The 13,098-nt window shown below is 38.9% G+C and overlaps 1 protein-coding gene across 10 annotated transcripts in view; it reads left to right on the top strand.

Annotated features, from left to right (window-relative positions):
• The window catches only part of plekha6 (pleckstrin homology domain containing, family A member 6), a 54,190-nt gene that overhangs the window by 3,365 nt on the left and 37,727 nt on the right, over positions 1 to 13,098 (top strand). For 9 of the 10 annotated variants that reach the window (XM_044023570.1, XM_044023573.1, XM_044023565.1 and 6 more), the window contains exon 2: positions 7,128 to 7,273. The gene's annotated coding sequence lies outside the window, so the exon portion shown is untranslated. Of the gene's footprint in view, positions 1 to 7,066; positions 7,274 to 13,098 lie in introns of those variants that run through there. The other variant, XM_044023566.1, reaches the window with a different exon arrangement.

The following is a 13,098-nucleotide window of genomic DNA, read 5'->3' on the forward strand; positions in this document are numbered from 1 at the left end:
TAACTTGTCTAATAGAGTCCTTATAACAACATTTAAAAGAAACATTGGAAGGTGTAAGTCTGTATTAACATCTATTTCACAGATCGTTGGCAGTTGCACGTGACAAACTCGCTTACCCTCACTTACCACACAGGAAGCATCTTTAATGCATTTCTATTAGATTAGAGCTCATTTATAATGCATCAGATGAGCTTAGGAGGGTTCGTGTGTGTGCTGGGTAAAGTTTTCTGAAACACAGTGCACACTTGGGGTTTTACTGTACACCGTATTGTTTCAAAAATGTTTAACAATTATGCTGTGTCTATGAATCAGCGACATGCAGATTTCAACATGCTCAGAATTAGAATAAATGTGTTTACGTCATTTTACTACTGGGGAAACAAAAATGATATGAGTCCGCACAAAGCAAGCTTATAAGTAGTTCCTGTTCTGAAGTCTAATCGTGTAAAACAATATTTGTGTACTGAGGCTGCGGCACTGCTGAATGTTTTGTGTTATGTTTAAACACATTGTAGCACTTTGATAATCTATGTACGGAAGGAAAAAAAGAAAAGGAAAGACTGATGGTTTAATATAAGAAAACCTCATAAAGTGCTTTTCTTTCTTTGCATATTGATGCAAGTGCTAACTTCAGTGACACTATATTGTTTTCTGTGCTGTTTTGAAAATGAAAGACATCCATTTGTACATTAACATGAACACTGACAGTGTTTAGAGTGTACTGGAGTGATTTCATCTATCCATTATTTATACACTTGTCCTTGTAGGGCTAGCTGGGTTGGGCTGATTGTGCAGCTCATCTGAGACTTGTAATCAGAGAAACCAGAGACACTAACCCGGCTGTAGCCTAGCCACACGTATGTGAATATTGACAAAATGATAAGCGTGAAAATGTTGGCTCTGACCCAGTCTCCCCCCACCTGCTGTGTCCTCGGGGACTTGTTAATGGCCTTTGTCTTCTTCTACTGTTCATGACGGCACAGCTGGAGACCACCTGCACTCATGTCTATTCCACACACATTCATAATCTGGTGGGACTGACTATTAAAGCTTATTTTATTTATGAATGCTTTGGATTCATCACATTTCCCCATTTAGCAGATGCTTCTGTCCAAACCACATTACAATGGGGGAAGAAAAGACATGACAAGACACAGCGTTAGAGAACAGTAGGATGCTAATGATGAGATTTCGTTAGAGGGACATCACTTCTCTGATATCATGAAGTGGCTCGACCAACGATGTCAGGAGGATACTTTTATTATCAAAATGTTAATGTTCAACACATTTGATAAAGATGTTCTCACATGGTGCTGAAAAACTAACAAACATGCAATCCAGTTCCCATTTTTCTCTACTGAGTTTACTTTGCTTGATGATACAGAGCTGCCACAAGATCTCAGAACATCATACAGAAATATGAACTCCTAATCAGTCAAACATCTCCACTCTGCTTACTCATTCTCAGCAATAACTCTAATATAATAATAATAATAATAATAACTCTCATTGTTGCCTGTCAGACACAGCACCGTAATAACTGTGCCCCCGCTGACCACACACACCCTTCATCATAATCATCATCATCATCACACCAACTCAGTTATATAACTGTTGCCCCTCCTATTGTGGTTTCATCCCTCACTCTGCTTAAGAATGCAGATGCCCCTCTCTCATCAGTTGGGAGGTCTTATCCAGCAAAGCAACTATTAGCTCACTGGTGTTGTCCACCCGGACATGTTTAATCAGGATGAGAGGAATATTCTAACTGATTCCCACGGAAATGTATGAGTTATTTTGAGTCAGGGGCAGGACTTCAGTGTGTGTCAGCTACGGACTTAGTTTGACTGTGTTATTCTTATCAGGGATCCTGGTGAGTGTTGTGGAGTTTTGGAGGTTCATGCAAGTTGTGAGAGGCTACCTGAAATGTAATATTACAAATCGAATAAATAATCAACAAGACAAATCAAAGAGTTTGAGTCCATCGTGTTTTTAAATGAGTGTTAACTCTTCTTTTGGAATGGCCACACACACTCTCTGCACCGGTCTCATAGTCCTCTCTAACATGCAACACAGACAAGGTCAAAGGTCATCTAATTTTAAATCCTGGCGTATGCACTCTGCCGCCAAGCCTCGGGATTTATTTGGCTGGAGGTTTAATAACAGTGAAAAAAATCCTGTGGGTGAGTCTACATGTCCTTACTCTGCAAGTTAAATCCTAATCTGTTTTTATTGTGGAGAAAAAAAGGGTCATAAATAGGTAAACAGTGCTCTATTCATATGGACTACATACTAATTTATGTGAATACAATAACTTAAAATAAATAAGGAAATATTTTTGAATACATCTGCTTTGTCATATCTTTTCATCAACATTTTTTTTTAAATGTGGATGATATTATTTTGTTTTGGTCTCTGTAAACAGAAACTATGTAACCTTAGCTGTATGTTCTGTCCTTTATCATACAGCAGCAGTGCAGGAGCAAAAGCCATGATCCCGTCAAACGTCTGAATCCCCTGGGTTTGTTTTTTTAAAGCAGTAGAATTCACTTCTAAAACATTTCACGGGTGCTTCTTTGTGTTTTCAGTCACTTTCATCCTGTTCATTTTGCTTGACACAGCCACACTGTAGCTTCACATAGCGACAGTGACTGAACATATGACTGCTGAAGTATTTTACTGTAAATAAAACTAATCTGGGTATTGCAGTGATAGTAATTTAGCCAGTGGTTTTGTTGTTTATCTGCCTAACGGAGTTGTTGATGTGTTTTTGTGGAGACATGTAAACATGTTGGATTGAGTGATTTGTGTCCACACACTTAAGTCTTGAGCCACAGGACCCACTAACCTCTACAAGTTAAAGGCCCTGTGTCTAAGAAGAACCACTGTGGCCGTCACATACCACGAAGGATGTTGTTCTTCTTCAGTGTGTCGTAAGCTTACACTTAAAGTACATACAGGCCTTATTGTAAAACTATTTTTATTTTAAAAGCAATTATTTACATATATGAACATATACACACACTATTACACACTGGACCGTTAACAACATGTCATTGTATATTTGTTATTTTGCTTTGCAAAGATAGTGATTCCCTGGCACTCTCTCTAAACTGTGTAGCGCTAACATGGTTCTGTCCATATTAAAAATACATGTTTTTTTGCTGAGATTTTGTAAGTAAACATGACAATTTATGTCAGTATTTCATCAATAATAGTGCTCAGATAACTTACTCCTGACGTGCTCCTGTACATTTTCATTCATCATTCCAAAAGTCTAAGGGTTCTTTCTAAAAAAATCAAACACGTTAATGTCTTCTGTTTCAACAGACTTCAGCCATACTAGTCACACAAACACTGAATTAACTCTGGGTGATAAGCTGAGCTGTGATGGACTGGGTAAGCTCACATGGATTAGTAAAAGTTGCAGCTCTTCTCTGGTGGAAAGATTCCTCACCGTTTATTCTCGTTTGAAATCAGATATAGTAAAAATAATGCAAATGTTTAGCAAGACAAACCAAAAGTGTCTCGACTTATTACCTTATACTGTAAGAAAGAAAATAAACTTGGAAAGTCACTTTAAACCATGATACTAAATGAGAAAACAGTTGTTTATAGTGCTAATAATATCTTTGTTGGCCTTTTGATTGACTTGCGACCTTTTGTTTTCAAGCATCGTTTTGGGAAGCAACGTAAGACCTTGTCGTGCCAAAGAGAGGTTAACAGATTTTTTCAGATCTGTCACAGACTCTTTTTTTTGCAAACTTAATGTTGAATTAAAATACTATCTGTCCAGTAAAACAAATTGAATCAAAGCAGATTCACAAAGCAAAACAAAAACATAATCAATATCTTTGTGGGGTCCAAAAAAGTGGATTATACTGTCCCACTCAGGGAGACGTTTGGTGACATCTACTTCCACTGAATGGTTGTGATGGCTGTGCCCTAAAGGCTGTGCAGGGAGATGAAGGAGCAGCCAGCAGCAAATTATGATGGGAACACACTGATTATAGAGTGGATGTACATGCACAAGTTATTTCTGGAAGTACACAGCAATGACTACACACACACACACACACACACGGTCTGTTTTCTATGACTTCAGAGGACATTACATTGACTTACATTTATTTCTTGGAGACTTACTCTAATCTTAACTACTACTAGTCTAACCCTAACCTTAACCATCACATTAACCTAACCATGACCTCATCCTAATACAACATGTCTTCATCGTAAAATATAATAATTTACGTTTTGGGGACTTGTTAACTGATTTAGGTCCCCACAACATGAGCAATACCTGGACAACACACACACACACACACACACAGACCATGATAACTGTCATTATTTTAAAGTAACCAAAATAATATGTCTCTGAATCTTCTTCAGCCTCTTTTAATTTGTTTAGCTGCTAAAACTTAGGCTAGAAAATTCTTCTCATATATCTCACTGCACAGTAAATCCGTTAACACGAAGCTCATCCTCAACCACCATATTGAAACAAACTATTGCACGTCACCCGTTGTTGAGCTGCGTTTTCAAGCTCATTCCATCATAAATGTAATGGTAGCGTTTTATTTTTTTAATTTTGTGGAGTCTTTAAATGGTGACATCTGTACATAGGCCGAGGATGGCCATTTATCTCATGATAAAGAGATAAATGAACTTGTTTTCTCGGGGCAGCAAGTCTCATTTTCTTGTGATAATGAAATTAAGACACCATGTGCAATTTGCTACTGCAGGATGTTGCACTGTGCACTTTGTAGAGATATGAGCTGCTGACATCATCATGTCACATTAGATATTTTAATCTGCCAGCAGCCTCCCAACACATTAGTGGATTGAACCTGATATATGATCTCTATACACAGACTGCACCTTTAGACAGTGTGAGAAATTGCTAAAAAATCACAGAACACAAAGCATTTACAATGCAAAATGAATTCATAAATAAGAAAACAGACAGAAATAAAATATAATCAAAAGTTAAATCATCACATGTGGACAACTGTAATTAAAATATTTAACATGTGTTTACATAATTAAAATGTTGAATGCAGTATGACCTTATTATTATTGTAATAAAAAATATTGTTCACTATTTATGACAATTGCAAACTAACATATATAGTCTCACAATCTGTCGTCATTCTTTATCTTCATCATCATCATATGCACATGAAGCAGCTTTTGCTTTGAGTGTAACTGTGGTTTAAGTGCCCCGAGTTTGAGTTTCTTACTAAAGTCACCTCTCTGTCTTAATATAATGTCAGCGTATCTTCATAACTTCACTGTATTGGTAAATTGTAGACCAAGTCAGTCTATCTACTAATCAGAAGGTGGTTGTTTTCACATTGTGCCCCTTAAAGTTGTGTCCCTGAGTGCAAGTTTAAACATGATGCAGCCCTGTGGGTCTGAGCAACAAAGGTGTTTGATTTGGCAGACGCAGAGTAGGAGTGTGGGTGCATGTGAGTCTGTTTCGGCGAGTTTCCAAAACAGTCTGGATGAAGTAATGAGACTTCAGTGGTAATGTTCAATGCTCTATGTGTGTGTGTGTGTGTGTGTGTATGTGGGTGGGGAGAGGCTTGTATGGACATGTGAATGGAGGTGTGTGGAGGTTGCAGAATGAGTTACAGCCCTCTGGCCATGAACTTCATCCTGTCCTTGAAAGCACCATCATGTAATGTAAAGATTCCTCCCGACACACCTGTGTTCCACAGAGTGGCGTCCTGTGACTAATGCAGAGTAACACCCATAATCATGGGTGACTGGTGAACACTCACTCAGACACTAAGGAGACTGTGGATGTGTGTTTGATCTGGAGCTGGTGCGTGTTTTAATTGTTGCCCTGGGCCGTTCAGTCAGTAGAGGGTCTCAGCATAACTATTTTTGAATTACTCTGGCATTAGCATTTTTTTTTATAGCCACTTGGAAAAAAAGGTAACAATCTCAAGCAATTGTGTTCCACCTCTTTTGCACTCCACACTGACTATTTACATCCATTACTTAGTCAAATTAGACACTGAAACCAGAAAACCTCTGGCCTCTAAAAAGAATCTGTTTATAAAGATTATGGCCTAAGCACTTTTAACCAGGTTTTTCTGTTAACTAAGTCATTGCATGATAATTCCCTAACTCTGTTGGTTCAATCAGAAACTAGTTTTCTTTTCTTTCCAGTTTTATTTGAAGTAGGTGAATGTTTTAAATCTGCCTCAGTCTGACATTTTGAGCATCAAAACGCTTATTATTATTGGACACAAAACTTAACAAACCTAATAAAATATAGTTAAGAATGAGTTTATGTTTACTTATTTTTGGAGTGGCCTTTTCTTACAGTGCTTAGGCTAGACTATTTACCGTATCGGGCAGGAGGAGCTTGGACAGGCCATCCTTTAACCTGATGGTTCAATTCCCTGACTCTATGAACCGTATGAACATATGTGTGAATGGCAAAACTGTGAAGTGAGTTGAGTCGATGCAAGACTAGAAATGTGTTTATCAATTTAAAGAGCATTTAAAGAGTTTCTCCACTGTACACATTAAAGTCTACACATTGTGCAATGCTTGATACACAAGCTTTAAATATAGAACTTACTTGTGTAAATGTACCTGTGCAGATGTCCTAAAGACTAAAGCAGCTCTAAATAAACACAGGCCATACCCTCATGTGAAGCTGTTTCTGCAAGTACAGCTTCATCTGCTGATATTGCTGTGGACCCTTTGGATGTCTGCCATGCAAAGTCTAAACTGTGAAAATGTGGGTCTGGTCTGAAATGTGGGTCAGGTCTGAGGGAGAGGGGGAAAAAACAGAGGTGAGTGAAGAGAGAGAGAAAGCAAACAATGGCAGAAATGTACAGGAAATGGAATGAAAGGAGTGAAAACGGGCAGAATGAAGTGCTCTGACTGATGTGATAAATGAATGAGTGGGAGATGAGACAGAGGAAAGGAGAGGGTGAGAAGCAGAGAGGGCGATGGAGGTGGACAGCAGTGGGGAGGAGAAAGGGAGGGGTGATTGTTTCTGGAGCTTTGGAGGTTTCAAATTTCCAGTTTCTTTCGATTCTCAGTTCACATGCAGATTGAATCTCTTCCCGTCTTTTCCCTTCCTCTCTTATTTTCTTCAGAGTGGCGGGATGGACTTTTTGCAGACTGGCCCATTCCAGCCAAGTCCCAGCATGTTGTAGGCGGCTGCCAGCCACAGGAAGACTAGAGTTAAGAAAGCAATAAAGACGAGAAGAGAAGAAAACCAGTGAAGGGATGGTGGAAGAAGGTAAGTGCTGCTGCACGTGTGCGTGTGTTATTTGAAACACAGGAGGGAGAGAAGGAGGGGCAGAGAGATGCAAGGGTCTCTAGTTTCTGCTCTCTTTGTGTCCAGTTTCTGTCAGGGGTGACGTATTTGAGTTTGTATGTGTCAATGCTTATGTGTGTGGGTGTGTGTGTGTGTAGGACATGTGCTTGTTCTTATATTCCAATGGGGACGCTAACCTGTATATTGCTCATGAGGACTTGTGTCTGTGTTGGAGAGACTGCTTCTTCATGGTTTTGGCTGTTTGTCTTGTCATATTTATTGCATATCGTACACAGAGATTGCCCATGTTCCTGCTACTGCTGCCTGTTGAGATGGTTGCAGTTTCCACATGCATGCGTGTAATAATAATGATATGTGTATTAGTATACGATATGGACATGTAGTCAAGTGCAGCTTGACAAGTACTCTTTTTTTGTTATAGCTTGCCACATGTCAGAGATTACCCATGATGCATGGCTCCCTCAGAAGCTTGACCAACCTCACTTCGCTAACATGACTCTGTTCACCTGTGAAAGAGAAACGTCCAGAGACAATAGTGTGCTGCCACCACAAGAGGGTAGTAACTTACAAGAGGAATTCAAATAGGCGTCATCAGATAATGTATTGAGCATAATGCTGTTCTGTGATTAGATGTAAGCATCCAATTTGTTTCATTAAATTATATGAATTTTCAGCTTTGACTGAACTTGTGTACTTACTTGTGAATACAACAGTGGATACAAAACTACAACATCCACAGAAAGTACAACAATAATGATCATTTCTTGTTGATCTCTGCCCAGTAGCTGAGTAAATGAGCAAAGGTGAAAGCAGCATGTCTTCCTGTTGCCATAAATGCTCATGAAGGTTGGATGAAATGGGCAAACACACAAGTGTGTGTGTGGTCCTTATTGGTTTCCCATGACTGCAATTTTCCCATTAGTTCCTTAAGCATTTCATTGAGTTTTCAATCTTAAACAAACCTAATCTGAGAAGAGTACAAATAAAGAACAGAGAACAATAATAATTTGTGACCAATAGATGTCAGATCAGAACATTCGAATAATGTAATTTGACCATTTTGAAGCAAATACAACATGGAGTGATAATGTAGTGCAGTTTCTATGAGCTACGGGTGAAAAGGTCTTCCCGTTTCACTTTTTCACGGATGACTACAGATTACTGCCGCTTGGCTCTAAGGAAAGTAATTTCCTCTAATGCAGGTGCAGAGCACACGTGCTGGGCGCTCCTCAGCTTTAGCAGATGCAGTGTGTGCGAGTTCAGCTTTTTGCTTTGGCGAATGCCAACTGAGGCAACAGCCTGGTTGGTCATTGTTCTTTGCCACTGGCCAGTCCTCAGGGTGGTATGTCCTGGGCCTTACAAACAATTTTGAATGAAATGTGCTTCAGTTAAGTGGATGAGAAAAGGTCACAATCTTTCAGTGAAAATCCCTAGAAGCATACTCAACAGACAGTCTTATATCACACTGGCCTCCATCAATTCCAGATTTTTCTTCCACCTTTCCTATACTCAACCTCCCTCCCTCCCTCTCATGCTGACAGTTGAATAGCAGCCAGCGCCAGTGAAGGAGTCTCAGTAAGGAGGAGAGGTAGAAACAATTGTTTCTTTTTCAAGTGAAATCTGCTCTTTCCCCCTTAGGGCAGCTCTCACTGACCGCACATGGATCACATTCCCCACAAGGAAACTACCTAACTAACTTACTTACAACTAACCTACTCTTTCTTTCTTTCTTTCTTTCTTTCTTTCTTTCTTTCCTCCTCCTCGCTGCCTCCCTTACAATCTAAACAAAGTCCATATGTAAGTGATCAGTTGAGCTACTGAATTCTAGCCCAGTATTGTGGAGGAATCCACATGTGTAGGATGTCATGGCCATGTTTTAACTAATGCACATCCCGATCTTTATGTATAAGTCATTTACATATTATCTTTGACATAGGAATCATAGTTTCTTTCTATTAGTCATGTGCTGAATGTGGTATATGGATGCACATAGTTGATGTGTTTTGTGTGTGCACAGTACATTTATTTGTTTTGTGCTTTGGTGATTTGAGTGAGTTTTCGGGTGAGATTAAATGTTGGGAATCTCAGTGGGATGGCATGAAAAATCTGCTGCTGCAATGGTTGCAAAGGAAATCAAAGGCTTCCCATGTTGCTTAGCTATTATGTGTGTTTGCAACATTCCTGGTAATTACAACATTAGTCGTGTGTGTGTGTGTGTGTGTGTCCACCAGACGGCAGCACAGCTCAGTCTTTTGTAAAGCTAAATAAGTAGGTTGGCATTGCCAACTGGGCCAGACAGCTGATCTTGCTGTGACTTTATGAAATGAGACCAGCAGGTAATTTATGAGAGGCATCTGTTGTGGCTGCTGGGGTTGAAGAATATACATGTAGTATCATTGTGTATCAGCTCAGTAATCAAACCACCTAAAGTGACTGACACTGATGCTGCCTAAGGACGTCGGCAGTAACTGTGGCTCCTACAGTCATCCTCTTGCAGAGTCATGCCTTTTTCCATTTATTTTCTTGAACAAACTTGTCAACAGGCAGGGAAAATGCAACACGACACATGTCGAGATTCATGTCATCATTTATTTTGCTATGTTGTCCCCAAATCGCCAAACATACAGCAGCAAGGCAAACAGATACATTAAACCAGCCCACAAACAATGCAGATAATGATTTGGACACAAGCAAGCCGAGAAAGGTGAATACATAAATATGTTATAAATACTTGATGAACAGCAGATTTGAATGTAGCCTGCTTTAAATGATATTTAGATTGAGTCTAGATAGGAGACATGCTTATTAAGTTGGGTGTAAATGGAGTCACATAATCAACTTCAACCAGTTCCTCTAGATTTACTTTAATAATTGTTGAGGTAAACGTTACTGTGGTTAGGTTTAAGCAACAATACAGCCATTCTTATTCACACCCTGGTTACATCCTGCACTGGTTACTGTAACTCCCTTCTCATTGGTCTACCGCTCAAGTCTATAAGCTTCAACTGGTCCAGAACTGGTCACTGTTGAAAAATTAGGTCTCAAATAATGCAAAATACAGCAACATACTTTCCTGTGAAACACTGGGGGGGGATGTCTTTTGTACTTTCTGTTCTTCTCTACTTAAAGTCCTCCTCTTTAAATAAACTGGCAGAGCAGGTAAAACCCCTTATGAAGCACAATATGGGGTTTTATATTGTTACAGCAGGAGGAGGAGTTATGCTAATTATGGCTCTAGTGTGTCATCAAGCTGTGTTTTTAAGACACACCTAAAACATCCTGAACAGAACACTGGAGAGAGACCGTCTTAACTCCATAATTCCTTTCTCCACATTAGAGAGATGAATCTCTGCATTTATTCAAAAGTACCAGGGCATTTTCCCACCCTTGTTTAGTGAGATGTTGGGTAGTGTGTAGGTGTTATCAGTGAACATGCCATTGCAGATAATTAGGGAACATTGAACTGCAAACTGCTCAAAAGTTATCAGGAATATTTCTTGAACACTGTGTGTCCCTAATAGAGAAGGACTTTGATGGATAGTTTGGCAGTTAATACAAACTACAGAGAATTTCAGTTGTTTATTACATGGGGTTCAACATTCTGCGGGTTATCTGTGTTTGTTTTATACCAATCTGGCCACAGCTAATTAACTTGAGGCCAGCAATTCCTCCTCACTTTAAATGTTGAATATGCAGAATATGTCCTGAGCTCCTCTCCCAGCCTCGTTAGAGAAGAAAAGTGCAGTGTTGTTCCCGTAAGTCCGCTTCTGTGTCTTTGTCATATCAGTACGTTGATAAAGAACTGTCTGGTGGAGCCAGAGTCATAGAGTGGAGCCACGTGATGCTTGACAGTATATCTGGGGGAAGATCCTTGTTACAAATGCTTATCATTTCACTTCAGTAACTCTGTTAATGTGAAAAACGTCAAAAGAAATCGAGTAATGATGGTTTGTACATCTAGCTAATGAATGCAGTATGTTGGCGACTGACTTGTTGGTCCTTCAGACTCTTGAAGAATTACGTGATGCTGTATATTACATACTAGAAATGTTATTATGTAGGTTATCACTGAGCTTAAAGCATAAAGTCAATCTATACTGATTTTTAGAGTAATTGATTTATGAATCAATTGAGCAAAGTAAGTTGAGTAAATATTATAATAATATGATTTTAAAATGTCTCTCAAGTCTCAAAGATATTCTAAGACATGACTGTCCTCCTGGCCTGGTCTTTACTCTCCACATTTGATGCTTTGCTTTTTTTTCTTGATTTTTCTTTATACACGTGACCATAAAACATCACATTTGTAGCAATACAAAACATTGGAAAACCTAAAAAAACACACACACAGGAACAAGACTTTTAACATAAATATTTTAAGAGTGAAGGAACTGCACAGCTCATAAACCACTGAAAATAACCTCCAGTGCTTCTTCTTGAATTTAAAGTTGTTGTTACGCTTCAGTCATACCTGACAGGATATGTGTAAACATATCCATGGTAACCGCTAATTTGGTCAGAGGCATTATATTTTAGAATTTGTTCATTTGCACATACAGTACATCCCATTTGTGTAAATTCGATATCTTAAAAATATCTCAGGTTAATACTTTAACCCTGTTCAGATTTGGGTGGCCAAAGGTCAAGGCTGCAGTGACCACACCAAATGTGTTCCTGGACATTAGAACAGTGACTCCCAAAACTGGGGTACTTGTATCCTGGAAGAAAATATTGTAGACTGTTGGTCAGTGGAGGCATACAGTATAACCACTGGGTGGTCAAGGCTTAAAATGATCATATCATATGAATTTGTTGGTAATGATATTGCTTCATGACCCTGTAGCTTGTGGTAATTGCACTTCTATTTCAATCTCTTGTCTTTGTTGAAGTATAAGACCGATAGTCAAAATCCATGTCAGAAAATGTGTGTGAGTAATACTTCCATAACCAACTCTCTCACAGCTCAGAGTCTGCAGAGATACACAATAGGACTGGATGCGGATATCTCGTGCTGCGAGGCCAAATGAGTATCATCGTAGCTTGGCTTGGCAGAGGATGGCTGTATAAGAACCCACCTGTGGTGAAATCTGATTACTTGTTAATGTAAACACAGATAGGCAGCGTCAACTGCTGCAGTTTCACAGTCTCCCTCACATGGTGCCAAATTCTCGTATTTCTCAATTCTTCAGTCTGTGAATGTGTGGTCCATTTCTTACTTCTGCTCTGAAGAGTTAGGATCCTCGAGGACTTATACTCACTTAGAACTCCTTCATTGTCATGAATTAATGCAGTTAAATTAGGAGATACATTACAGGAGCTACATGGTGCACAATCATGATTGTACAATGCACAATCGTCATGCATTAAAAACAACAAGAACTGTATATTTCAGTCTTATATAACAGTCGTCTGCCTCAGTGCATAGCATCTGTTGTCACATTTAATAATTGTGAAAGGTGAATTAAATGCAACTTTGAACTTATCTTCTATTATTGATGTGTATTACATTATTATTCATTACTTATTACGCCAATACTATTTCTCTCTGCTGCTCTCAGCTTTTTACAGTGGTGTACTATCTAGTTAATTTTACATTTATATTATCAAATACAACACAGCATCATTTTCATGCCTTCATGACTCACACTGGATCTAGACAACTTTGAACATTTGGGAAAAGATAAACCGGGCAAGTATATATTTTAGTGATTAAAATTAAAAGGGCATTGATGGTTAAAGGTTAAGTCACTACACTATTATCAATTAATACACATTTTTATACCCTT

Source organism: Solea senegalensis, linkage group LG4 (assembly GCF_019176455.1).
Source record: "Solea senegalensis isolate Sse05_10M linkage group LG4, IFAPA_SoseM_1, whole genome shotgun sequence".
Lineage (NCBI taxonomy): Eukaryota > Metazoa > Chordata > Actinopteri > Pleuronectiformes > Soleidae > Solea > Solea senegalensis.